Source organism: Coregonus lavaretus, assembly GCF_964263955.1.
Source record: "Coregonus lavaretus genome assembly, chromosome: 3".
In the NCBI taxonomy this organism is placed as follows: domain Eukaryota; kingdom Metazoa; phylum Chordata; class Actinopteri; order Salmoniformes; family Salmonidae; genus Coregonus; species Coregonus lavaretus.
In genome coordinates this window covers 72331002-72346275 of record NC_139990.1, presented here as the reverse complement: position 1 = coordinate 72346275, position 15274 = coordinate 72331002, and positions in this window count along the sequence as shown.

Sequence of the window (15274 nt, the reverse complement as noted above, 5' to 3'; positions counted from 1 at the left end):
TTATAACTGACATACCATCATGGAGATCATGACTGTTAAAGTCTTTACCTAGTGATATCTGAGAGCTCAGACGATTGGTCAGGGGCAGACACAAAGGAACAGGTGATCTTTCAATGAGCTCACGGTTTAACGATGATGATTGGTGGGCCGCTATGTCATCAGCAGCACACCTCCCCGGGCTGTAAGAACGCAGTTAAGGATCAGTCATATAAGGAAATCAGTCAATTTAAATAAATTCATTGGGCCCTAATCTATGGATTTCACATGACTGGGAATACAGAAATGCATCTGTTGGTCACAGATATCAACAACAAACAAAAAAGTAGGGGCGTGGATCAGAAAACCAGTCAGAATCTGGTGTGACCATCATTTGCCTCATGCAGTGCGACACATCTCCTTTACATTAAGTTGATCAGGCCGTTGATTGTGGCCTTCACTGGCTGTGCGAAGTTGCTGGATATTGCCGGGAACTGGAACACGCTGTTGTACACGTCGATCCAGAGCATCCCAAACATGCTCAATGGGTAACATGTCTGGTAAGTATGCAGGCCATGGAAGAACTGGGACATTTTCAGCTTCCAGGATTGTGTACAGATTCTTGTGACAAGGGGCCGTTCATTATCATGTTGACACATGAGGTGATGGTGGTGGATGAATGGCACGACAATGGGCCTCAGGATCTCGTCACGGTATCTCTGTGCATTGAAATTGCCATCAAAGAAATGCAATTGTGTTCGTTGTCTGTAGCTTATGCCTGCCCATACATGGTGGTCCTCTGTAGCTCAATTGGTAGAGCATGGCGCTTGTAACGCCAGGGTAGTGGGTTCGATCCCCGGGACCACCCATACGTAAAAATTTATGCACACATGACTGTAAGTCGCTTTGGATAAAAGCGTCTGCTAAATGGCATATTATTATTATTATTACCATAATCCCACCGCTACCATGGGGCACTCTGTTCACAACGTTGACATCAGCAAACCGCTCCCCCACATCTGCCCGCTCCCCCACATTGAAACCGGGATTTATCCATGAAGAGCACACTTCTCCAGTGTGCCAGTGGCCATCGAAGGTGAGCATTTGCCCAATGAAGTCGGTTACGACGCCAAATGGCAGTCATGTTAAGGACGACGAGCACGCAGATGAGCTTCCCTGAGATGGTTTTTGATAGTTTGTTCAGAAATGTTTCAGTTGTGCAAACCCACAGTTTCATCAGCTGTCCGTGTGGCTGGTCTCAGACGATCCCGCAGGTGAAGAAGCCGGATGTGGAGGTCCTGGGCTGGAATGGTTACACGTGGTCTGCTGTTGTGAGGCCAGTTGGACGTACTGCCAAATTCTCTAACATGACATTGGATGCAGTTTATGGTAGAGAAATTAACATAAAATTATCTGGCAACAGCTCTGGTGGACATTCCTGCAGTCAGCATGACAATTGCACACTCTCTCAAAACTTGACACATCTGTGGCATTGTGTTGTGTGACAAAACTGCACATTTTAGAGTGGCCTTTTATTGTCCCCAGCACAAGGTGCACCTGTGTAATGATCATGCTTCTTGATATGCCGCACCTGTCAGGTGGATGGATTATCTTGGCAAAGGAGAAATGCTCACTAACGGATGTAAACAAATTTGTGTACACAATTTGAGAGAAATAAGCTTTTTGTGCATATGGACATTTTCAGGGATCTTTTATTTCAGCTCATGAAACATGTGACCAACACTTAACATGTTGCGTTAATATTTCTGTTCAGTATATTTAGGGACTCTGACCATCTGATAACCTGCCAGTCATGACTTCAATTTCTCAACACTGGGAGAGAACACTGGCATATGAAATGTGGCTTGACAAACGAGCGTGAGCATGGCTGTGCGTGTGCGTGCATATCTTACTGGAAGTACAGTATATGTTCTGTTCTGTTGAGGAGGGAGTAGGCAAGGGGGATTGTATTAGTAGAAAGTGGAGACAAAGAGAGATGGAAATCAGTAGGGTACATATTGGGCAGGAGGATGACAACAGGAGAGGCAAAAGAAGAAGGAGAACATTTCACTGTCACTTTCCCATCACCTAGTGTATCTGTAACAAGGCTTCTAGGTCTGTGACAAGAAACAACCTGTCCTGCTGTTTCTGAATGTGAATTGGATTCTGTCATCAGTCTGGTGTGTGGTAGTAAATAACCAGAGACAGCTTTCTCTCTATGTGATAGACCCCTGCCTTTCTGGCCTGGCCTCAACAACATAAATCATGCAGGTGTGATGAGTGACTTGTTGGAGCTGTTTGGAGACCTGTTTTAACAAGCACAAAAGGGGCACTGTCTGTGCGAGTGAGTCAAGGTGCAGTGGTCAGAACACTCGCTCTCTCCATCAGTCTCACTCCTCTCCACCCCCTCCCCCGCACAACTCCTCACATTGCTTCCCACTTAATTACACCTGCTCCTCCAAGTATGGCCAGGGGCGCCTAGCACACCCTTGTTAATAAAAATATGCTGAGTGCTGTTCGTCACAGAACGTCGTTTAGTGGCGTGAGTGAGGGATGAGATGGTCGCCGTGGAAATGTGAGATAGTGTAGCGTGGAATGTGTATTGAGCAGCATGCACCTATATCGCCTCCCGGGACAGAAGGACAGAACACTCCCCTGTTAAGAGGAGAAGGTGTGGCACTGTACGTCCGCTGGGATTCAACCATTCCTGCCTGCGCTATTCGCAAGTCTACACATGTAGACCCTAAACCAACAATGGAACCAGTGAAATCCTCATCAAATGAGATGTCAAACTACAGTATTTTGGGAAACGTATAACTGAAATATGTTAACATAATATTATACCAATTCTGATTGTTAACACAGACCTGTCCAGCTACATTAATAAAATACAGTGCCTTCAGAAAGTATTCAAACCCCTTGACTTTTTCCATATTTTGTTGTGTTACAAGGTGGGATGAAAATAGATTTAATTGTAATGTTTTTGTCAACGATCTTCACTAAAAAGACACTGTAACGTCAAATTGGAAGAAAAATTCTAACATTTGTAAAATATATATATACAGTGGGGAAAAAAAGTATTTAGTCAGCCACCAATTGTGCAAGTTCTCCCACTTAAAAAGATGAGAGAGGCCTGTAATTTTCATCATAGGTACACGTCAACTATGACAGACAAATTGAGATGTATTTTCTCCAGAAAATCACATTGTAGGATTTTTAATGAAATTATTTGCAAATTATGGTGGAAAATAAGTATTTGGTCACCTACAAACAAGCAACATTTCTGGCTCTCACAGACCTGTAACTTCTTCTTTAAGAGGCTCCTCTGTCCTCCACTCGTTACCTGTATTAATGGCACCTGTTTGAACTTGTTATCAGTATAAAAGACACCTGTCCACAACCTCAAACAGTCACACTCCAAACTCCACTATGGCCAAGACCAAAGAGCTGTCAAAGGACACCAGAAACAAAATTGTAGACCTGCACCAGGCTGGGAAGACTGAATCTGCAATAGGTAAGCAGCTTGGTTTGAAGAAATCAACTGTGGGAGAAATTATTAGGAAATGGAAGACATACAAGACCTGTCACGGTTTCGGCCGAGGCAGCTCCTCCTCCTTGTTCGGGCAGGTTTCGCCGGTCGTCGTCTCCGGAGTACTAGCTGCCACCGCTCTATGTTTTCTGTTTGATTAGTTTTGTCTGTTAGCCACACCTGTCTTGTGTTTTGTCTAATTAAGCACCCTATTTAGTTTCCTTGTTGTCAGTGTAGTGTTGTGTGTAATTGTTTCGTGTTAGGTGTCGTTTTCGTACCTGTGTTTGGTACGCCTCATATATATTGTTTACTTCTCGGTTGAGAAGAGTTTTGCGCGCCTGTTTATGCGCGCTTGTATTTTACGCCTGCGTGCGTTTTGCCTCTGGCTGTTTTTGGATTATTGCCTCGCATCTTCCAGTAAAGATTATTGGACTATCTATCTGCTTCTGCACTTGATTCCACACCACACCATTTCTACACGGCCCTGACAGAATTACACACCACCTCGATGGAATCAGCAGGAGCACAAGTCGACAGCGTGGAGGAACGTCTCCAGGGACAGGAACATCGCATCAATCGGATCGGGCACGCGTTGGAGGGCGTCATGGACACTCTTCGGCGCTGGGAGATCAGCGGTGTTCCCACAGCCCCACCGGTCGCTCCATCACCACCAGAGAACCTGCCAACTCATCTACCGGAACCCAGTGGGATTCGGCTCTCGCTCCCGAGGGCGTACGACGGCTCCGCTGCCGGGTGTCAGGGTTTCCTTTTGCAAGTGGAGCTCTACCTGGCCACCATACACCCGGCGCCCTCGGGATACGAGAGCGTTTCCGCCCTCATCTCCTGTCTCACCGGCAAGGCGTTGGAGTGGGCCAACGCCGAATGGAGGGGAATAGACTCCGCCACAGTCACCTATGCGGAGTTTTCCCGCCGCTTTCGTGCGGTCTTTGACCATCCACCAGAGGGAAGAGCGGCGGGGGAACGTCTATTCCACCTCCGACAGGGGATGAGGAGCGCTCAAGAATTCGCACTGGAGTTCCGGACTCTAGCGGCTGACGCGGGGTGGAATGAGAGGGCCCTCATAGACCATTTTAGGTGTAGCCTTAGGGAGGACGTCCGCAGGGAGTTAGCGTGTAGGGACGCTACTCTAACTTTTGACCAGCTTGTGGACATGGCTATTCGTCTGGACAACCTACTCACGACCCGCGGGCGTCTCAGATGGGGGCCTCCCATTCCACCCTCCAGCACCTCCGAGCCGAGTCCGATGGAGCTCGGAGGGGCTGGCGCTAGAACGAAAAGAGGAAGGAACCCGAGGGGAGCAGTCTCCTGCACCAGGTGTGGCCGCGGAGGACACACCGCGGCTAGGTGCTGGGGAGGGTTCCCTGAGGAGGGAGATGGCAGGCCATACAGTGGGGAGTCCTCCCAGGTGAGTAGGCGCCCTACTTACCCAGAGCTTTCTGTCGTCCACTTTACATTGCCTGTTTGTTTTCCACAGGTTGCACCTCGTTCCCAGCATAAGGCGCTAGTCGATTCAGGCGCAGCTGGGAATTTTATAGATCGTAAATTTTGTGTTAAGTTAGGGATTCCCCTCCTTCCAGTTGATAAGCCTTTCCCCGTACATGCTTTAGATAGTCGTCCGTTAGGATCTGGGTGGATTGGGGAACTCACAGCGCCACTTAGGATGATGACGCAGGGGGGTCATGAGGAGACGATTCAACTCTATCTGATTGACTCTCCTGCGTATCCGGTGGTACTGGGGCTTCCCTGGTTGACCACCCATGATCCTACTATTTCGTGGCGAGAGAAGGCTCTTCAAGGGTGGTCTGCTCAGTGTGAGGGGTTTTGTCTGGGTGTTTCCGTAGGGGCGACCTCGGTGGAGAGTCCGAACCAGATGCCAGCACTGCACATTCCTCCTGAGTATGAGGATTTGGCACTCGTGTTTAGTAAGACCCGAGCGGCAAGGTTGCCACCTCATAGACAGGGGGATTGTGCGATAGACCTCCAGGCAGGAGCAGCGCTCCCGCGGAGCCATGTGTATCCTTTGTCACAGGAGGAGAAAAAAGCAATGGAGACGTACATTGCCGAGTCTCTGAGACAGGGATACATACGGACCTCTACTTCTCCCGCGTCCTCGAGCTTCTTTTTTGTGAAGAAGAAGGATGGAGGTCTGCGTCCGTGTATTGACTACCGCGGTCTCAATCAGGTGACTGTTAAATATAGTTATCCACTCCCGCTGATTGGGACTATGACGGAGTCATTGCACGGGGCACGGTTCTTCACAAAATTGGACCTCAGGAGCGCATATAATTTGGTGCGCATTAGGGAGGGCGATGAGTGGAAGACAGCATTTAGTACTACTTCCGGCCATTACGAGTATCTGGTCATGCCATATGGGTTAATGAATGCTCCATCAGTCTTCCAATCATTTGTAGATGAAATTTTCCGGGACATGCAGGCGCAGGGAGTGGTGGTGTACATTGATGATATTCTTGTGTACAGCCCTACTCGGGCCGAGCATGTAGCCCTGGTGCGCAGGGTATTGAGGAGACTGTTGGAGCATGACCTATATGTCAAGGCTGAGAAATGTCTGTTCTTTCAGGAGTCAGTTTCCTTTTTGGGTTACCAGTTGTCTGCGTCAGGGGTGAGAATGGAGGTGGACCGAGTGTCCGCCGTGCGTAATTGGCAAACCCCAACGACAGTTAAAGAGGTGCAGCGGTTTTTGGGGTTTGCAAATTACTACCGGAGGTTTATCCGGGGTTTTGGTCAGGTGGCAGCTCCCATCACGTCTCTTCTGAAGGGGGGTCCGGTGCGCTTGCAGTGGTCGGCTGAGGCGGACAGGGCTTTTGGGAGACTGAAGGACCTGTTTACCTCGGCTCCGGTGTTGGCGCACCCGGATCCCACTTTGCCGTTTCAAGTTGAGGTAGACGCGTCCGAGGCCGGTATTGGGGCCGTTCTATCTCAACGCTCGGGTACACCACCTAAGCTCCGCCCCTGTGCTTTTTATTCTAAGAAGCTCAGTCCGGCGGAGCGAAATTATGACGTAGGGGACAGGGAGCTGTTAGCCGTAGTCCAGGCCCTAAAGGTGTGGAGGCATTGGCTTGAGGGGGCTCAGCACCCTTTCCTTATTCTGACCGATCACCGTAACCTGGAATATATTCGGGCAGCTAGGAGACTAAATCCTCGCCAGGCTCGATGGACTATGTTTCTCGCCCGGTTTGTGTTTAAGATCACTTACATCCCTGGGTCCCAGAACGGGAAGGCAGATGCTCTGTCCCGCCGGTACGACGCGGAGGAGAAGTGCGTGGAGTCCATTCCCATACTACCGGAGTCGTGTCTGGTGGCACCGGTGGTGTGGGAGGTCGATGCGGAGATCGAGCGGGCGTTACGTACCGACCCTAGTCCTCCACAGTGTCCGGAGGGTCGGACGTACGTCCCGCTCGAGGTCCGGGATCGGTTGATTTATTGGGCTCACACGTCTCCCTCCTCTGGACATCCGGGTATTGGCCGGACGGTGCACTGCCTTAGTATGAAGTACTGGTGGCCAACATTAGCCAGGGATGTGAGGGTTTATGTCTCCTCCTGCTCAATATGTGCCCAGTGTAAGGCACCCAGACATTTGCCCAGGGGTAAATTACAGCCCCTGCCCGTTCCACAGCGACCCTGGTCTCATCTATCGGTGGATTTTGTTACCGATCTTCCCTCCTCTCAGGGGAATACCACCATCCTGGTCGTTGTGGATCGGTTCTCTAAGGCCTGTCGTCTCCTTCCCATGCCGGGTCTTCCTACTGCCCTACAGACCGCTGAGGCTCTATTTACTCACGTCTTCCGGCATTACGGGGTACCCGAGGATATAGTGTCTGATCGAGGCCCCCAGTTTACCTCCAGAGTCTGGAGAGCATTTATGGAACGTTTGGGGGTCTCGGTGAGCCTTACCTCGGGTTACCACCCGGAGAGCAATGGGCAGGTAGAAAGAGTCAACCAGGATGTGGGTAGGTTTTTGAGGTCATATTGTCAGGACCGGCCGGAGGAGTGGGCGAGATATGTGCCCTGGGCCGAGATGGCACAGAACTCTCTCCGCCACTCCTCCACTAGACTAACCCCTTTTCAGTGTGTCTTAGGGTATCAGCCGGTTCTGGCACCGTGGCATGAGAGCCAGATCGAGGCCCCCGCTGTGGATGAGTGGGTAAGGCGCTCGGAGGAGACGTGGAACGCTGCTCACGTCCATCTGCAGCGTGCCATACGTCGACAAAAGACGAGCGCCGACCTACGCCGCAGCGAGGGGCCAGTGTACGCACCTGGAGATCGAGTCTGGCTCTCAACCAGAAACCTACCCCTCCGCCTGCCCTGCCGGAAGCTGGGTCGGCGGTTTGTGGGGCCTTTTAAAGTCCTGAGGAGATTGAATGAGGTGTGTTACAGGTTAGAACTACCTATTGATTACAAGAATATTAACCCCTCATTCCATGTGTCTCTCCTCAGGCCGGTGGTAGCTGGTCCACTCCAGGACTTCGAGATTGAGGAGACTCCTCCGCCCCCGTTGGAGATCGAGGGGGCTCCGGCGTACACTGTTCGGACCATCCTGGATTCCAGACGCCGGATGGGGGGTCTCCAATATCTCGTGGAGTGGGAGGGGTACGGTCCGGAGGAGCGGTGCTGGGTGCCGAGGAGGGATATTCTGGATCCGTCCCTGATGACCGAATTCCATCGTGGTCATCCTACGCGCCCGGCGCCGCGCCCTCCTGGGCGTCCCCGAGGCCGGAGTCGGCGCACGGCTGGAGCCGCGCGTCAAGGGGGGGGTACTGTCACGGTTTCGGCCGAGGCAGCTCCTCCTCCTTGTTCGGGCAGCTAGTACTCCGGAGTACTAGCTGCCACCGCTCTATGTTTTCTGTTTGATTAGTTTTGTCTGTTAGCCACACCTGTCTTGTGTTTTGTCTAATTAAGCACCCTATTTAGTTTCCTTGTTGTCAGTGTAGTGTTGTGTGTAATTGTTTCGTGTTAGGTGTCGTTTTCGTACCTGTGTTTGGTACGCCTCATATATATTGTTTACTTCTCGGTTGAGAAGAGTTTTGCGCGCCTGTTTATGCGCGCTTGTATTTTACGCCTGCGTGCGTTTTGCCTCTGGCTGTTTTTGGATTATTGCCTCGCATCTTCCAGTAAAGATTATTGGACTATCTATCTGCTTCTGCACTTGATTCCACACCACACCATTTCTACACGGCCCTGACAAGACCACTGATAATCTCCCTCGATCTGGGGCTCCACACAAGATCTCACCCTGTGGGGTCAAAATTATCACAAGAACGGTGAGCAAAAATCCCAGAACCACACGGGGGGACCTAGTGAATGACCTGCAGAGAGCTGGGACCAAAGTAACAAAGCCTACCATCAGTAACACACTACGCCGCCAGGGACTCAAATCCTGCAGTGCCAGACGTGTCCCCCTGCTTAAGCCAGTACATGTCCAGGCCCGTCTGAAGTTTGCTAGAGTGCATTTGGATGATCCAGAAGAGGATTGGGAGAATGTCATATGGTCAGATGAAACCAAAATAGAACTTTTTGGTAAAAACTCAACTCGTCGTGTTTGGAGGACAAAGAATGCTGAGTTGCATCCAAAGAACACCATACCTACTGTGAAGCATGGGGGTGGAAACATCATGCTTTGGGGCTGTTTTTCTGCAAAGGGACCAGGACGACTAATCCGTGTAAAGGAAAGAATGAATGGGCCATGTATCGTGAGATTTTGAGTGAAAACCTCCTTCCATCAGCAAGGGCATTAAAGATGAAACGTGGCTGGGTCTTTCAGCATGACAATGATCCCAAACACACCGCCCGGGAAACGAAGGAGTGGCTTCGTAAGAAGCATTTCAAGGTCCTGGAGTGGCCTAGCCAGTCTCCAGATCTCAACCCCATAGAAAATCTTTGGAGGGAGTTGAAAGTCTGTGTTGCCCAGCGACAGCCCCAAAACATCACTGCTCTAGAGGAGATCTGCATGGAGGAATGGGCCAAAATACCAGCAACAGTGTGTGAAAACCTTGTGAAGACTTACAGAAAACGTTTGACCTGTGTCATTGCCAACAAAGGGTATATAACAAAGTATTGAGAAACTTTTGTTATTGACCAAATACTTATTTTCCACCATAATTTGCAAATAAATTCATTAAAAATCCTACAATGTGATTTTCTGGATTTTCTTTTCTCATTTTGTCTGTCATAGTTGACGTGTACCTATGATGAACATTACAGGCCCTTCTCATCTTTTTAAGTGGGAGAACTTGCACAATTGGTGGCTGACTAAATACTTTTTTCCCCCAATGTACATCTTCATTACATAAGTATTCAACACCCTGAATCAATACATGTTTTAATCACCTTTAGCAGCAAATACAGCTGTGAGTATTTCTGGGTATGTCTCTAAGAGCTTTGCACACCTGGATTGTAAAATATTTGCACAATATCCTTTTAAAAAATTCTTAAAGCTCTGTCAAGTTGGTTGTTGATCATTGCTAGACAGCCATTTTCAAGTCTTGCCATAGATTTTCAAGCTGATTTAAGTCAAAACTGTAACTAGGCCACTCAGGAACATTCAATGTCGTCTTGGTAAGCAACTCCGCTGTATATTTGGCCTTGTGTTTTAGGTTATTGTCCTGCTGAAAGGTGAATTTGTCTCAGAGTGGCTGTTAGAAAACAGAATGAACCAGGTTTTCCTCTAGAATTTGGTATGTGTTTAGCTCTATTCCGTTTATTTTTATCCTAAAAAAATCCCTAGTCCTTGCCGATGACAAGAATACCCATAACATGATGCATCCACCACCATGCTTGAAAATATGATGATTGCTACTCAGTGATGTGTTGTGTTGGATTTGCCCCAAACATAACACTTTCTTTGACACATTTTTTTCAGTTTTAATTTAGTGCCTTATTGCAAACAGGATGCATGTTTTGGAATATTTTTATTCTGTACAGGTTCCTTATTTTCTCTCTGTCATTTAGGTTAATATTGTGGAGTAACTACAATGTTGTTGATCTATCCTCAGTTTTCTCCTATCACAGCCATTAAACTCTGTAACTGTTTTAAAGTCACCATTGGCCTCATGGTGAAATCCCTGAGCGGTTTCCTTCCTCTCCGACAACTGAGTTACGAAGGACTCTTTGTAGTGACTGTATTGATACACCATCCAAAGTGTAATTAATAACTTCACCATGCTCAAAGGGTTATTCAATGTTTTTAAAACCTACCAATAGGTGCCCTTCTTTGTGAGGCATTGGAAAACCTACCTTGGTCTTTGTGGTTGAATCTGTGTTTGAAATTCACTACTCGATTGAGGGACCTTACAGATAATTGTATGTGTGGTCTACAGAGATAAGATAGTCATTCAATAATCATGTTAAACATTATTATTGCACACAGAGTGAGTCCATGCAACTTATTCTATTTTTACTCCTGAACTTATTTAGGCTTTCCATAACAAAGGGGTTGAATACTTATTGACTCAAGACATTTCAGCTATTCATTTTTAATTAATTTGTAAACATTTCGAAAAATATAATTCCACTTTGACATTATGGGGTATTGTGTGTAGGTCGCTGACACTAAATCTAAATGGAATAAAAAAGAAAATGTGTGTTTGTGGAGAGAAGGTTGGTTTTACAGGTTTACTCGATCTAGATTGTTGTTGTATGTGCTTCGTTGCTATCTTGCCATGGCTTTGTCAGGGTAGATTGTAAGTTACATTTTTGTAAATCAGTTTTGGTCAAAAGAGATTAGACTAATAAAGGAAATAGAGGAAATAACAGTGCAGGTAGATGTCAATAAAAACGTTATTATAGAGGCACAAAATAAGCTGGAGGAACTTATTCAAGAACAATCAAGTGTAATTTATTTTAAAAAGAAAGCGAATTGGATTGTCCATTCCATATTGTCCATTGTACTTTGTCGTGTCCTGTTTTTAGGATATGTTGTTTGTTAACATGACAGCACGTTTTTTATTTGATTGAGCGCCATTTAGGTTAGGCTATTTGATCGGAGAAACCTGCATGATGTAAAAAGTGTCCATCTCATTACATTGTCCACATACTCTTTCTACCATATCCTATATCTGCTAAATTATTTATTGTATGTTAGATTATTTTTGGGACGGAACGTTGGTGGAGCGCCGCAGCAATGCGTCTCTCCAGCAGCACCCTGGAGAGGCGCGCTGGGAATGGACAAGCAAACTATTTTGCGCCCCTGCCTGACAAAGTGGGCATTGCTTATTACAGGGCAGCATCAGCGCTCACCTAAAAAGCCCATATGCCACTGGTTGAGAGAAATCGTAATTGTTTTTGGGCAGAATTATGTGAGGTTTTATGTGTTGTTGTTGGAGGTGCGTCTTGGTCAGTTTAGCACAGAAAATGCCGCCCTTGTCAATCTGCCGCCATAGACGGCCGCCTAATCCTGCCTAATGAGCGGGCCGGCAGTGGTGGGATGGGCTGAGAGTTGCTGAGGTGTGGGATTAAGGAGCTCATGATCGGTAATGGTATTATTGAAAACACTACATATAATGTATACCAGAGTAAAATCAAATGTATGTACAGTTGAAGTTGGAAATTTATATACACTTAGGTTGGAGTCATTAAAACTAGTTTTTCAACCACTCCACAAATTTCTTATTAACAAACTACAGTTTTGGCAAGTCGGTTAGGACATCTACTAATCTTTCAAACAATTGTTTACAGACAGATTATTTCACTTATAATTTACTGTATCACAATTCCAGTGGGTCAGAAGGTTACATACACTAAGTTGACTGTGCCTTAAAACAGCTTGGAAAATTACAGAAAATTATGTCATGGCTTTAGAAGCTTCTGATAGGCTAATTGACATCATTTGAGTCAATTGGAGGTGTACCTGTGGATGTATTTCAAGGCCTACCTTCAAACTCAGTGCCTCTTTGCTTGACATCATGGGAAAATCAAAAGAAATCAGCCAAGACCTCAGAAAACATTGTAGACCTCCACAAGTCTGGTTCATCTTTGGGAGCAATTTCAAAACGCCTGAAGGTACCACATTCATCTGTACAAACAATAGTACGCAAGTATAAACACCATGGGACCACACAGCCGTCATACCGCTCAGGAAGGAGACACGTTCTGTCTCCTAGAGATGAACGTACTTGGTGCGAAAAGTGCAAATCAATCCCAGAACAACAGCAAAGGACCTTGCTGGAGGAAGCAGGTACAAAAGTATCTATATCCACAGTAAAACGAGTCCTATAAATCAAATCAAATCAAATCAAATGTTATTGGCCACATGCGCCGAATACAACAGGTGCAGACATTACAGTGAAATGCTTACTTACAGCCCTTAACCAACAGTGCATTTATTTTTTAATAAAAAAGTAAAATAAAACAAGTGTTGAGAAAAAAAGAGCAGAAGTAAAATAAAATAACAGTAGGGAAGCTATATATACAGGGGGGTACCGGTGAAGAGTCAATGTGCGGGGGCACCGGCTAGTTGAGGAAGTTCAAGTAATATGTACATGTGGGTAGAGTTAAAGTGACTATGCATAAATAATTAACAGAGTAGCAGCAGCGTAAAAAGATGGGGTGGGGGGTGGGGGTGTGGGGGCAGTGCAAATAGTCCGGGTAGCCATGATTAGCTGTTCAGGAGTCTTATGGCCTGGGGGTAGAAGCTGTTGAGAAGTCTTTTGGACCTAGACTTGGCACTCCGGTACCGCTTGCCGTGCGGTAGCAGAGAGAACAGTCTATGACTAGGGTGGCTGGAGTCTTTGACAATTTTGAGGGCCTTCCTCTGACACCGCCTGGTATAGAGTTCCTGGATGGCAGGAAGCTTAGCCCCAGTGATGTACTGGGCCGTACGCACTACCCTCTGTAGTGCCTTGCGGTGGGAGGCCGAGCAGTTGCCATACCAGGCGGTGATGCAACCAGTCAGGATGCTCTCGATGGTGCAGCTGTATCATATTTTGAGGATCTGAGGACCCATGCCAAATCTTTTCAGTCTCCCGAGGGGGAATAAGCTTTGTCGTGCCCTCTTCACGACTGTCTTGGTGTGTTTGGACCATGATAGTTCATTGGTGATGTGGACACCAAGGAACTTGAAGCTCTCAATCTGTTCCACTACAGCCCCGTATATCGACATAACCTGAAAGGCCGCTCAGCAAGGAAGAAGCCACTGCTCCAAAACCGCCATAAAAAAGCCAGACTATGGTTTGCAACTGCACATGGGGACAAAGATTGTACTTTTTGGAATAATGTCCTCTGGTCTGATGAAACAAAAATAGAACTGTTTGGCCATTATGACGATCGTTATGTTTGGAGGAAAAATGGGTACGCTTGCAAGCCAAAGAACACCATCCCAACCGTGAAGCACGGGGGTGGCAGCATCATGCTGTGGGGGTGCTTTGCTGCAGGAGGGACTGGTGCACTTCACAAAATAGATGGCATCATGAGGAAGGAAAATGATGTGGATATATTGAAGCAACATCTCAAGACATCAGTCAGGAAGTTAAAGCTTGGTCGCAAATGGGTCTTCCAAATGGACAATGACCCCAAGCATACTTCCAAAGTTGTGCCAAAATGGCATAAGGACAACAAAAGTCAAGGTATTGGAGTGGCCATCACAAAGCCCTGACCTCAATCCTATAGAAAAGTTGTGGGCAGAACTGAAAAAACGTGTGCGAGCAATGAGGCCTACAAACCTGACTCAGTTACACCAGCTCTGTCAGGAGGAATGGGCCAAAATTCACCCAACTTATTGTGGGAAGCATGTGAAAGGCTACCCAAAACGTTTGACCCAAGTTAAACAATTTATAGGCAATGCTACCAAATACTAATTGAGTGTATGTAAACTTCTGACCCACTGGGAATGTGATGAAAGAAATAAAAGCTGAAATAATCATTCTCTCTACTATTATTATGACATTTCACATTCTTAAAATAAAGTGGTGATCCTAACTGACCTAAGACAGGGAATTTTTACTAGGATTAAATGTCAGGAATTGTGAAAAACTGAGTTTAAATGTATTTGGCTAAGGTGTATGTGCTAATTTATTAAAAATAACACATTTACATAAGCATTCAGACCCTTTACTCAGTACTTTGTTGAAGCACCTTTGGCATCGATTACAGCGTAGAGTCTTCTTAGGTATGACACTACAAGCTTGGCACACCTGTATTTGGGGAGTTTCTCCCATTCTTCTCTGCAGATCCTCTCAAGCTCTGTCAGGTTAGATGGGGAGCATTTCTGCACAGCTATTTTCAGGTCTCTCCAGAGATGTTTGATCAGGTTCAAGTCCGGGCTCTGGCTGGGCCACTCAAGGACATTCAGAGACTGAAGCCCCTCCTGCGATGTCTTGGCTGTGTGCTTAGGGTCGTTGTCCTGTTGGAGGGTGAACCTTTGCCCCCAGTCTGAGGTCCTGAGCGCTCTGGAGCAGGTTTTCATCAAGGATCTCTCTGTACTTTGCTCCGTTCATATTTCCCTCGATCCTGACTTTTCTCCCAGATAATCTTGTTTCTCATGGTCTGAGAGTCTTTAGGTATCTTTTGGGAAACTCCAAGCGGGCTGTCATGTGCCTTTTACTGAGGTGTCTTCCGTCTGGCCACTCTACCATAAAGGCCTGATTGGTGGAGTGCTGCAGAGATGGTTGTCCTTCTGGAAGGTTCTCCCATCTCCACAGAGGAACTCTAGAGCTCTGTCAGGGTGACCATCAGGTTCTTGGTCACCTCCCTGACCAAGGCCCTTCTCCCCCGATTGCTCAGTTTGGCCGGACGGCC